Below are 13,325 nucleotides of genomic sequence, written 5' to 3' on the forward strand. Positions count from 1 at the left end.
TTGCACTCAATGGAGTGGGAATAGTAATTTTTTTCCCTCCTCTATCCAACACTTTCCCTACTGTTGCACTTACTGGTGTGGGAATAGTAATTTTTACCGCTCTGCTATCCAACACCTTCCCTACAGTTAAACTCACTGGAGTGGGAATTGTAATTTGTACCCCTCCGCTATCCAACATTCTCCCTACTTTTGCCCTCATTGAAATGGGAATGGTAGGTTTTTCCCATATGCTATCCAACACCATCCCTACTGTTGCACTCACTGGAGTGAGAATGGTATTTTTTCCCCCTCCGCTATCCAACACTTTCCCTACTGTTCCACTCACTGTAGTGGGAATAGTAATTTTTACCCCTCCGCTATCCAACACTCTCCCTACTGTTGCATTCACTGGTGTAGGAATTGTAATTTATACTTCTCTGCTATGCAACACCTTCCCTACTGTTGAACTCACTGGAGTGGGAATTGTAATTTGTACACTTCTGCTATCCAACACTCTCCTTACTTTTTCACTCACTGGAGTGGGAATAGTAATTTTTGTCCGTATGCTATCCAACACTTTCCATACTGTTGCCCTCACTGGAGTGGGAATAGTAATTCCTTCCCCTCTGCTATCCAACACTTTCCCTACTATTGCACTCACCGTTGTGGGAATATTAATTGTCACCCCTTTGCAATCCACCACTTTCCCTACTGTTGCACTCACTGGAGTGGAAATAGTATTTTTACCCCTCTGCTATCTAACACCTTCCCTACTCATGAACTCACTGGAGTGAGAATTGTAAGTTGCACCCCTCCGCTATCCAACACTCTCCCTATATTTGCCCTCACTGGAGTGGGAACAGTAATTATTTTTCCTCTGCTCTCCGGCACTTCCCCTACTGTTGTACTCACCGGTGTGGGAATAGTAATTTTTACCCCTAGGCAACCCAACACTTTCCCTACCATTGCAATCACTGGAGTGGGAAGAGTTATATTATTCCCTCGGCTATCCAACACGTTCCCTACTGTTGCACTCACCGTTGTGGGAATAGTCATTTTTACCCCTCCGCTATCCAACACTTTCCCTACTGTTGCATTCACTAGTGTGGGAATAGTAATTTTTACTTCTCAGCTATCCACCACCTTCCCTACTGTTGAACTCACTGGAGTGGGAATTGTAAATTGTACACTTCTGCTATCCAACACTCTCCCTACTTTTGCCCTCACTGGAGTGGGAATAGTAATTTTTCTCCCTATGCTATCCAACACTTTCCATACTGTTGCACTCACCGGTGTGGGAATATCAATTGTTACCCCTTTGCAATCCAACACTTTCCCTACTGTTGCACTAACTGGAGTGGAAATAGTATTTTTCCCATCCTCTATCCAACACGTTTCCTACTGTTGCGCTCATTGGAGTTATAATAGTATTTTTTGCCCCGCTATCCAACACTTTCCCTACTGTTCCACTCACTGTAGTGGGAATAGTCATTTTTACCCCTACCTATCCAACACTTTCCCTACTGTTGCATTCACTAGTGTGGGAATAGTAATTTTTACCCGTTCACTTTCAAACATTTTCACTACTTGTGCACTCACTGGAGTAGGAATAGTATTTTTTCCCGTCCTCTATCCTACATGTTCCCTACTGTTGCACTAATTGGAGTGAGAATAGTATTTCTTACCCCACTGCTATCCAACACCTTCCCTACTCATAAACTCACTGGATTGAGAATTGTATTTTGTACCCCTTTAATATTCTACACTCTCCCTACTTTTGCCCTCACTGGAGTGGAAATAGTAATTTTGTACCTTATACTATCCAACTCTTTCCCTTTTGTTCCACACACTGGAGTGGGAATGGTAATTTTTTCCTTCTGCTATCCAACACTTCCCTACTGTTAAACTCACTGGAGTGGGAATAGTCATTTTATCCCATCCGCCATCTAACATTTTCCCTACCGTTGCACTAACTTGAGTGGGAATAGTAATTCTTTCCCCTCCGTTATCCAACACTTTCCCTACTGTCACACTCAGTGGAGTGGGGATAGCAACTTTTTACCCATCTGCTATCTAACACTTTCCCTACTGTTGCACTCACTGGAGTGGGAATAGTAAATGTAATCCCTACGCTATCCAGCACTTTCCCTACTGTTACAGTTATTGGAAAGTGAATAGTAATTTTTACTCCTCCTACCGTTGCAATCACTGGAGTGGGAAGAGTAATATTTTTCCCTCCGCTATCCAACACTTTCCCTACTGTTGCACTCACTGGTGCGGGAATAGTAATTTGTGTCCCTCCGCTATCCAACACTTTCCCTACTGATGCACTCACTTGAGTGGGAATAGTAATTGTTTCCCCTATGCTATCCAACACTTTCCCTACTGTTGCACTCACTGGTGTGGGAATAGTAATTTTAGCCCCTCCGCTATCCAACACTTTCACTAATGTTGCACTCACTTGAGTGGGAATAGTCATTTTTTACCCCTCCGCTATCCAACACTTTCCCTACTGTTACACTTATTGGAGAGGGAATAGTAATGTTTACTCCTCCACTGTCAAACACTTCCCCTACTGTTGCACTCACTGGAGTGGGAATAGTATTTTTACCCATCTGCTATCCAACACCTTCCCTAATGTTGAACTCACTGGAGTGGGAATTGTTATTTGTGCCCATCCACTATCCAACACTCTCCCTACTTTTGCCCTCACTGAAGTGGGAATAGTACGTTTTTCCCCTATGCTATCCAACACTATCCCTACTGTTGCACTCACTAAAGTAGGAATGGTATTTTTTCCCCTCCGCTATCCAACACTTTCCCTACTGTTCCACTCACTGTAGTGGGAATAGTAATTTTTTCCCCTCCGCTATCTCACACTTTCCCTACTGTTGCATTCACTGGTGTAGGACTAGTAATTTTTACCGCTCTGCTATCCAACACATTCCCTACTGTTGAACTCAATGCAGTGGGAATTGTTATTTGTGCCCATCCACTATCCAACACTCTCCCTACTTTTGCCCTCACTGAAGTGGGAATAGTACATTTTTCCCCTATGCTATCCAACACCATCCCTACTGTTGCACTCACTGGAGTGAGAATGGTATTTTTTCCCCCTCCGCTATCCAACACTTTCCCTACTGTTCCACTCACTGTAGTGGGAATAGTAATTTTTACCCCTCCGCTATCCAACACTCTCCCTACTGTTGCATTCACTGGTGTAGGAATTGTAATGTTTACTTCTCTGCTATCCAACACCTTCCCTACTGTTGAACTCACTGGAGTGGGAATTGTAATTTGTACACTTCTGCTATCCAACACTCTCCTTACTTTTTCACTCACTGGAGTGGGAGTAGCAATTTTTGTCCTTATGCTATCCAACACTTTCCATACTGTTGCCCTCACTGGAGTGGGAATAGTAATTCTTTCCCCTCTGCTATCCAACACTTTCCCTACTATTGCACTCACCGTTGTGGGAATATTAATTGTTACCCCTTTGAAATCCAACACTTTCCCTACTGTTGCACTCACTGGAGTGGAAATAGTATTTTTTACCCCTCTGCTATCCAACACCTTCCCTACTCATGAACTCACTGGAGTGAGAATTGTAAGTTGCACCCCTCCGCTATCCAACACTCTCCCTATATTTGCCCTCACTGGAGTGGGAACAGTAATTATTTTTCCTCTGCTCTCCGGCACTTCCCCTACTGTTGCACTCACCGGTGTGGGAATAGTAATTTTTACCCCGAGGCAATCCAACACTTTCCCTACCATTGCAATCACTGGAGTGGAAAGAGTTATATTATTCCCTCGGCTATCCAACATGTTCCACACTGTTGCACTCACCGTTGTGGGAGTAGTCATTTTTACCCCTCCGCTATCCAACACTTTCCCTACTGTTGCATTCACTAGTGTGGGAATAGTAACTTTTTACTTCTCTGCTATCCACTATCTTCCCTACTGTTGAACTCACTGGAGTGGGAATTGTAAATTGTACACTTCTGCTATCCAACACTCTCCCTACTTTTGCCCTCACTGGTGTGGGAATATTAATTGTTACCCCTTTGCAATCCAACATGTCCCTACTGTTGCACTCACTGGAGTGGAAATAGTATTTTTTCCCATCCTCTATCTAACACGTTTCCTACTGTTGCGCTCCTTGGAGTGGGAATAGTAATTTTTCTCCCTATGCTATCCAACACTTTCCATACTGTTGTACTCACTGGTGTGGGAATATTAATTGTTACCCCTTTGCAATCCAACATGTCCCTACTGTTGCACTCACTGGAGTGGAAGTAGTATTTTTTCCCATCCTCTATCTAACACGTTTCCTACTGTTGCGCTCCTTGGAGTTGGAATAGTATTTTTTACCCCTCTGCTATCCAACACCTTCCCTACTCATGAACTCACTGGAGTGAGAATTGTAAGTTGTACCCCTTTGCTATCCTACATTCTCCCTACTTTTGCCCTCAGTGTAGTGGGAATAGTAATTTCTACCCCTTTGCAATCCAACACTTTCCCTAGTGTTGCACTCTCTGGAGTAGTAATAGTATTTTTCCCCTCTGCTATCCAACACTTTCCCTACTGTTGCACTCACTGGTGTGGGAATAGTAATTTTTACCCCATTGCAATCCAACACTTTCTATACTGTTGCACTCACAGGATTGGGAATAGTAATTGTTTCCCTTCCGCTATCCAACACTTTCCTATCCAACACCTTCCCTACTGTTGCACTCACTGAAGTGGGAATAGTAATTTTTACCCCTCCGCTATTCAACACTTTCCCTACTGTTGCATTCACTGAAGTGGGAATAGTATTTTTTTCCCCTATGCTGTCCAACACTTTCCCTTCTGTTACACTCACTGGAGTGGTAATAGTAATGTTTCCCCTATGCAATCCAAGAGTTTCCTTACTGTTGCACTGGAGTGCAAAATGTGCGTTTAAATATTAATATATATTTTAATGTTTTAATGTATAATATATATATTTTTTTATATTTTATGTTATAGGTGCATGTTTATATATTTCTTTGTAAATGTATATATATTTATAGCATTTTAAAATAAATGTTTTAAAGTAAATATATGTATTTAAATTACATGTTATATATGTATGTTTACAATTATAAAAATACATTTATTTATTGTATTTGTTAAAATGTACATTACATCTAAATATTTTTTTAAGTCAATTTTATTATTTCATTTATTTGACATACTTTTTATATATATAAAAAACAATATTTTGTACATCAATATTTTGTGCATCAATATAATTTTTTCGATATTTTTAAGCTTCACATTTTAAAGATAGGATGTCGATATTTTTTACATCAATATTCATGTGTCAATATTTGTGTATGGGGATATTTTTGTAGTCGATATTATGTCAGTGATCTGGAGCAGCCATCACAACCCTACTACTTATAAAACCTGTCCTCCAGCAGGCTGTGCTTTGGAGGTGGGAGCAGTGTCAATGACACAGAAAGATCACAAAAAGATCTTTTGTACTACACTACTGGAAACCCCCCTTGCCCCACATGTTTTATATGCTGAAAACGTCTTTATTGTGGGGGATTTTAACTTCCACTTTGATACCATTACTAATAGTGACACAGGAGATCTTCTGGCAGCCATGGACATGTTAGATCTTTCACCCAAAGTATTTGAGCCAACTCATATAGCGGGCCATACACTGGATAATATTTTTACCAATATGTTAAACCTCATAACTGAACCTCCACAGGCAGTGAGCTGGTCTGACCATATGGCGATACGTTTTTTCTTTCTCTGCCCATAGAAGTCCAGGTCAGTCTAAAGGACGCATAGTAACACGAGAGACAATGGAGGAAAATAACACCAACAACTTTTGGTCTATTGTTTTCCCCACCATCTCTTAGCGAGTGTAAAGACGTCAATGAAGCCATAACTAAACTTGAGAAAAAGATGATTAGGGCCTTTGATATTATCGCCCCTATCAAAACAAAAATTATATATGAAAGACCTACTCCGGCCCCTTGGTACTCTGACAGTTTGAAGTCAGAAAAAGCTGCATGCAGAGTCAGAGAACGTAAATGGAGGAAAACAAAATCTAAGGAAGACAGATTGGCCTATAACACATCACACAGGACTTATCTTAGGAACTGCAATATAGCAAGGCGATCTCACCTAGCTACCCGAATAGATGAAGCCAAGGGTTCCTCCAAAGAACTCTTTAGAGTCCTTAAGGAATTTACTACTCCAATAGTCAGCTATCTTGCCTGTCCCTCGTCGCAAGAATTTTGCGATGAGCTAGCCTTGTATTTTACAAGTAAAATATATAACATCTATAATTCTTTCAAGCAGGATTCGGAGTATACGGCAGAAATCCTGGTCCCAGATAAGCCTTACCAGCCGAAATTGGAGAACTTTACAACCATAGGCAAGTCCTTTCATTGCTAAAACATATCAAGTCAGGCTGTCCGGCTGATGTGGCTCCTCCCCACATCATGTCTGATTTAGGGTTGGAATTGGTTAACCCAATTACCGAAATCTGCAACTTTTCTTTAACATCTGCCTCTTTCCCTCTGAAATGAAAGAAGGCATTTATTAAACCTTTGTCTAAGAAATCTATAGCGCATCATGAGGACTTACAAAATTACAGGCCCATCTCTCTTCTTCAAGGGTGCTCAAAGATTATGGAGTCCCTGGTGAACCGTCAACTTTCAGACTACCTGGAACAGCATAACCTTCTTGACCCCTCGCAGTCAGGCTTCCAGGCTGGATTCAGCATGGAGTCTGCCTTAACGGAGGTGACAGACACGATCAGGTTTCTGTTGGATGGAGGGACCCCCAAAATGTTGGTTCCATTGGATTTACCAGCGGCCTTTGACAGTATCTCTCACAGGCTTCTATTAGATAAACTGCGAGAGATTGGTGTCATGGGGAGGGCCTTGGATTGGATACAGAACTTCCTCTCTGAAAGATCTCAATATGTACAACTGGAAACTTTTGTGTCCAGGACCACATTTGTAACAAGGGAGTGTCTCAGGGCTCTGTCTTAAGTCCCACGCTGTTCAATATCTACATGTCGTCCCTGGCCTCTGTTATTAAATTGTGCAGGGTTCATACCATCTCCTTCGCAGATGATACGCAGATTATCATCCCCATAGAGAAGTATCAAGGAGTGACTAGAGACAGATTCAAGCTATGCATGACAAAAATTGCAGCATGGATGAAAAATAACTTCCTGCAATTGAACTCAAATAAAACTGAGATCCTACTGTTCGGGAAAGCTGAGAAGTTATGTACTGAGGAATGGTGGCCGGCGGAACTAGAAGAAGTTTCCTCCCCCAAAAAATGGGCTAGAAATCTGGGCGTGCTAATCGACTGTAAATTATCCATGGAGGAGCATGTGAAAACTATATCTGGCAAAGCTTCGAATTGATGCGCATGCTAAAGAAGATTTTCCCCTGGATTCCTCTCTCCACCAGAAAGGTTCTGATACAGGCATTTCTAGTTAGTAGACTTGACTGCGGAAATGTTCTACTGGTGGGGATGAGGGAAGATCTATTCTCTAAGCTCCAAGTCGTGCAAAACACGGCGGCTCGCCTAGTTCTGAAAAAACCTGCAAGCACCCCCTCTTCTCCATTACTGAGTGCGTTGCATTGGCTTCCTATGAGGAAAAAAGCAGTCTTTAAACTCTTGTGTCTGGTCTTCAAAGCCCTGGTCGGTTTAGGACCAGAATATCTTATGAGAAAATTAAGATGGTACACTCCAACTAGGCAGTTAAGACCCAGTGGCCACAAGCTTCTCCAACTCCCTAGAATTAAAAAGGCTTTTCCCATTTGGCCCCCAAATACTGGAATGCACTACCATAAGATTTGCGGGCCTGTTCCACGTTCATGATCCTTTTGAAAAAATTAAAAACCTGGTTATTTTAGTGTGATGATTCTGCATGTCGCTGTCTGCATCCCGGGCACCGAGAGATCCCTCTGGGGATGATTTGTGCGCCATACGAATAATAAATAAATATTAAACAATAAATAAATAAATAATCCTAGAGGGAGCAGACACCCCACTATTTAAAACACATGTCCTCCAGCAGGCTCGGCTTGGGAGGTGAGATTAGCGTCAATGAGAAGAGAAATCTCATCCTAGAGGGAGCAACCATCTTCACCCACTATTTACAACACCCGTCATCCAGCAAGCTTTGTGTGTGAGGTAGGAGAAAGCTCAATGACAAGGAAGTCTCATCCTAGAAAAAGCCAGAATCACCCCCACTATTGACAAAACTGATCCTACAGCAGGCTGTTCTTGTGAGGTAGGACAAGCGTCATTGACTAGGGAAGCCTAATCCTAGAGGTAGCAGCCACCACCCCCACTATTCACAACAGCACTCCAGCAGGCTGAGCCTCATTGGCAAGGGAAGCTCATCCTAGATAGATAGCACACCACCACCACACTAATTAAAACACCCATCCTCCAGAAGACTGTGCTTGTGAGGTGGGAGCAGCTTCAATGATAAGGAAGTCTCATTCTAGAGAGGGCAACCACCACCGCCCCACCATTCACAAAACCTAGTCTCAAGAAGGCCCTTCTTGGGAGGTGGGAGCAGCGTCAATGACAGACAAGTCTCATCCTTGAGGGAGCAGCCACCACCACGCCACTATTTACAACACCCATCCTCCAGCAGGCTGTGTATGGCAGGTGAGAGCAGACTCAATGAAAAGGAAGTCTCATCTTAGAGGTAGTAGCTATCACCACCCCATTATTTATATTACCCATACTCCAGAAGGCTGTGCTTGGGAGGTGGAAGCAGCCTCAATGACATGTAGCCTCATTCTAAGCGGAGCAGCCACCACCATCCCACTAGTCACAACACTCATCCACCAGCAGGCTGGGCTTGTGAGGAGGGAGAAGACTCAGTGACATGGAAGTCTCATTCTAGAGGGAGCAGCCACCATAACCCCACTATTCACAATACCTGCCCTCCAGCAGACTCTGCTTGGGAGCTGCGATTAGTGTTAATTAGGGAAGTCTCATCCTACATGAAACAGGCATCACCACCCCATTATGTGCGGGAGCAGACTCAATCATAGAGGGAGCAGTCATCATCACCCCACTATTCACAAGACCTGTCCTCCAGCAGACTCTGCTTGTGATGTGGGAGCACTGTCAATGTCAAGGAATACTCTTTATAGACGGAGCAGCCAACACACCCCACTATTTACAACACATGTCCTAGAGCAGGTTGTGCTTGTGAGGTGGGGCTGTCCCAATGACAAGGAAGTGTCACTCCATAGGGAGCAGTCACCACCACCCCACCATTTCCAACAATTGTCATTGAGGTTGTTCCTACCTTCCAAGCATAGCCAGCTGGAGGAGGAGTATTGTAAATAACGGGGTGGTGGTGGCTGACCCATCCTGGATGAGACTTCCTTATCATTGATGCTGCTCCCACATCCCAAGCACAGGCTCTTGTAGGATTGGTGTTGGAAATCATAAGGTTTTTGTAGGCTCCCTCTTAGATTAGACTTACCATGTCATTGTGACTGCTCCCACCTCACATGAACAGCCTGCTGGAGGACGGGTGTTGTGAATAGTGGGGTGGCGGTGGCTGTTCCCTCTAGAGTAAGACTTCATGGTCATTGAGACTGCTCCCACCGCCCAAGCAGAGCCTTCTGGAGGAAAGTTGTTGGAAATGTTGGGGTGGTGGTGACTGTTTTCTATAGAATGACACTTCCTTGTCATTGAGACTGCCCCACCTCACAAGTACAACCTGCCAGAGGACGGGTGTTATGAATAGTGGGGTGGTGGTTGCTGCTCTCAGTAGGATGAGGCTACAAGTCATTGAGGCTGATCCCACCTACCAAACAGCCTGCTGGATTACTAGTAATGTAAATAATGTGGTGGTGTTGGCTATTCCCTCATGGATGAGACTTCTCTATCATTGACCCTGTTCCCACCTCCCAATTACAGACTGCTGAAGGATGGGTGTTGTAAATCATAGATTTGTGGGAGGCTCCCTCTAGGATTAGGAGTACCATGCCAATGTGACTGCTCCCACCTCCCAAGAAGAGCCTGCAGGAGGACGGTTGTTGGAAATGGTGAGGTGGTGGTGACTGCTCCCTATAGAATGACACTTCCTTGTTATGGAGGCTACCTCACCTCACAAGCGCAACCTGCTGTAGGACGGGTGTTGTAAATAGTGGGGTGGTTGTGGCTGCTCCCTCTAGGATGAGACTTCTTGTATCATGGAGACTTTTCCCTCCTCCTAAACACAGCCTGCTGTAAGACACTTGTTGTAAATAGTGGGGTGTGGTGGCTGCTCCCTCTATAAAGAGTATTCCCTGCAATTGACAATGGTCCCACCTCAAAAGCAGAGCCTACTGGAGGACATGTGTTGTGAATGGGAAACATCCTTTACAACGCAACTTTTACCACGCAGTGCCTTTACGAAGCAACTTTTACAATGCAAACCATTACAACGCATTGCGCTGGGGGGCGCTCTAGGATAGGGAATAGGTTTAATTTACTATCCAACACCTTCCCTACTATCCACGGGGACTGGAGTTGGAATAGTAAATTAAACTATTCACTATCCAGCGCCCCAAAGCACTATGCGTTGTAAAGGCATGCGTTGTAAAAACCGCGTTGTAAAGGCATGCGTGGTAAAAGCATGCGTTGTAATGGCATACATCCGTTGTGAATAGTGGGGTGGTGATGAGTGCTCCCTGTAGGATGAGACTTCCTTGTCATTGACGCCGCTCCCATCTCTCAAGCAGAGCCTGCTGGAAGACAGGTATAGTGAATAGAGGGGTGGTGGTGGTTCCTCCTTCTAGAATAAGACTTCCTTGTCACTGTGTCTTCTCTGACCTCACAAGCACATCCTGCTGGAGGAATGGTGTTGTAAGCAGTGGGGTGGTGGTGGCTTCTCCGTCTTGGATTAGACTTCCCTTGTCAATGAGGAAGGCCTCACCTCTGCTGGAGGATGGGTGTTGTGAATACTGGGGTGGCAGTTCCCCCTAGGATGAGGCTATGAGTCATTGAGGCTGCTCCCACCTCCCAAGCACAGCCTGCTTTAGGTAGACGGGTGTTGTAAATAATGGGGTGATTCTGGCTGCTCCCTCTACAATGAGTCTTCCTTGTCATTGAGGCTACTCCCACCTCCCAAGCACAGTCTGCTGGAGGACGGGTGTTGTAAATGAAGGGTTGGTGTTGGCTGCTCCTTCTGTATGTGAAACAAGCATTTACAATGCAATAGGTCTCGCATTTTTTTACAGTTGGAGCTACTAGCGTTTTAATGAAATTGTTTTTTACTTATGTGTTTTGTAGTGAAGTGGATGTAAGTGATGGCAATTGTATGTTTTACAATGAATCTAAAAAGTAGCATGTTGATGGTTTGAAGTGGTATATGGGGCAAGTCATCTGCTAAATGCACTGTATTTATATTGTCAACACTAGTGAAGGATATTCTGTGGTGCTTTGCACGTTCTAAATGTGATACAATTCACCCATAGTGAGTATGCAAAAGTTACAGCAAAAGGCGGGCAGCAGCGCTTAGGATCCTTGTAGTGAATTGATGCATGTGGTAAGTAAATGCTGTACATCCAGGGAGCTGCGAGGAGTTAACCTCGATTTAAGACCCTCTTTAGTAAGAAAACTAGTTATTAAGATTGAGAAGGATAGTACACGCTACTTTGGAACACACAAAGGATTAGTGGTGAATTTGGAGGGCAGATATAGAAATCCAACAGGCAAAAAACTGCATTACAGCAATTTAGAGTGTCTAAAAATACACTCAGTACATTTGGTTTACTCTCAAAATCCATTTTAAAGCGTAATCCCAAGTTTCACGCATTTGCATAAAAATAGCGTCCTTTTAAGCCATTTCCGGACTCAATTACACATTAATATGTGAAAATCATAGTGTTATGTAAAAATGTAAACAAACCAGTGAAAATGTCATTTTCAGATTCTCAAGTTAGCTTGTTGTTTTTGTACCATAATAAGCCCCTTCTATTTTAGGGAATGCTATCTGGGCATGGCATTTATCGTGATATCATTTCCCGTGTCGTCATTGTAAATTGCATATGTTAATTTCTTCCCCCTTTATTTTTAGGTTTCGCCTAGGCAGCGCATGGCTATGGGGGGGAGCTTCCCCCACTATAGTGGGGGAAGCTCCGCCCACTTTCTACCTAGCTTTGTCATTGGCCACAATCGTAAATACTGCATGCTGATTGATTTATGTAACCTTAATCCCGCCTAATGACGGCCATGTCCTCATTATTGTTCTTTCACAGCTATTTGCCCCTTTACCTTTAAAAAAGTTTTGTTTCCCTGCCTCCTCCTGCAGTTCGTGACTTCTCAGGCAAGCAGCACCCCCCCACCCCCTCCCGTCCATGCCTTCTTTCACGCCCGCACCTCTGTTGAAAATGCAATATGTCTCTGGTAAATAGGAGTCGTGTTGCATTTTTAGTGCTTGTTTGGTGCTTGATTGGGGGATGGCTTCGCACTCTTTGTGGCCGCAGCGTCTGCACCCGCCCCTCAGCGCTCCTCCCAGCTCAGCCTGGAGAGAGCGCAAGGATCCCGGCGGAAGGAAGCCCAGCCCGGCCCGGCGGAGCCCCCTTCCCATCCCATGGCTGCCCCTGGCCCTCCAGCACCGAGCCAGGCAGAGCGGGCCCCCTCCCACCCCATGGTCCGCCAGCCAGGGCAGGGACAGAGAGGGGGAGCTGGAGGGAACAGCTGCAGCCCTTCCCTTCCCCGTATCCTCCTACTAAGACTCGCGCCCTGATCTCTCCAGGGCCCCACACCCCGTATCCTCCTAAGGCTCGCGCCCTGATCTCTCCAGGGCCCCACACCCCGTATCCTACTAAGGTTCACGCCCTGATCTCTCTAGGGCCCCACACCCTGTATCCTCCTAAGGCTCACGCCCTGATCTCTCTGGGGCCCCGGACTCTCCACAGCATGTCCGCCTCCTGCGTGCGGGGGACTTGGGAAAGTGCGAGCCGGCGGCGCTGCCCTCGGCCCGGCCTGCTGGAGCGGGAATGTCTGTGAGTCATTATTAATTCACTGGGGACCGGGGAACGTGGGAAGAAACGCTTTTTCGGACAAGTTGATGCTTTTCCCTATAAAACCGCAGCACGTTTGGCTTCGAGCTAAGCTAAAACGGAACTTGTTTAAATTTAAAAATAAAACTTGGAGTTGATGCGGATTTATGTAAAAAGTGGGAGAGCAAACTGCTGGTGTTACTTATTAAACAGAGACAAACAAAAACAGTGGACGTGGAAAGAACAAACTGGTTAGTAAAGAGACGTTCCATCACTCCGTTAATCTCAAAACACGATGTAGCGGTTAAAGTGAGG

This window comes from Lissotriton helveticus, chromosome 8, assembly GCF_964261635.1.
Source record: "Lissotriton helveticus chromosome 8, aLisHel1.1, whole genome shotgun sequence".
Classification (NCBI taxonomy): Eukaryota; Metazoa; Chordata; class Amphibia; order Caudata; family Salamandridae; genus Lissotriton; species Lissotriton helveticus.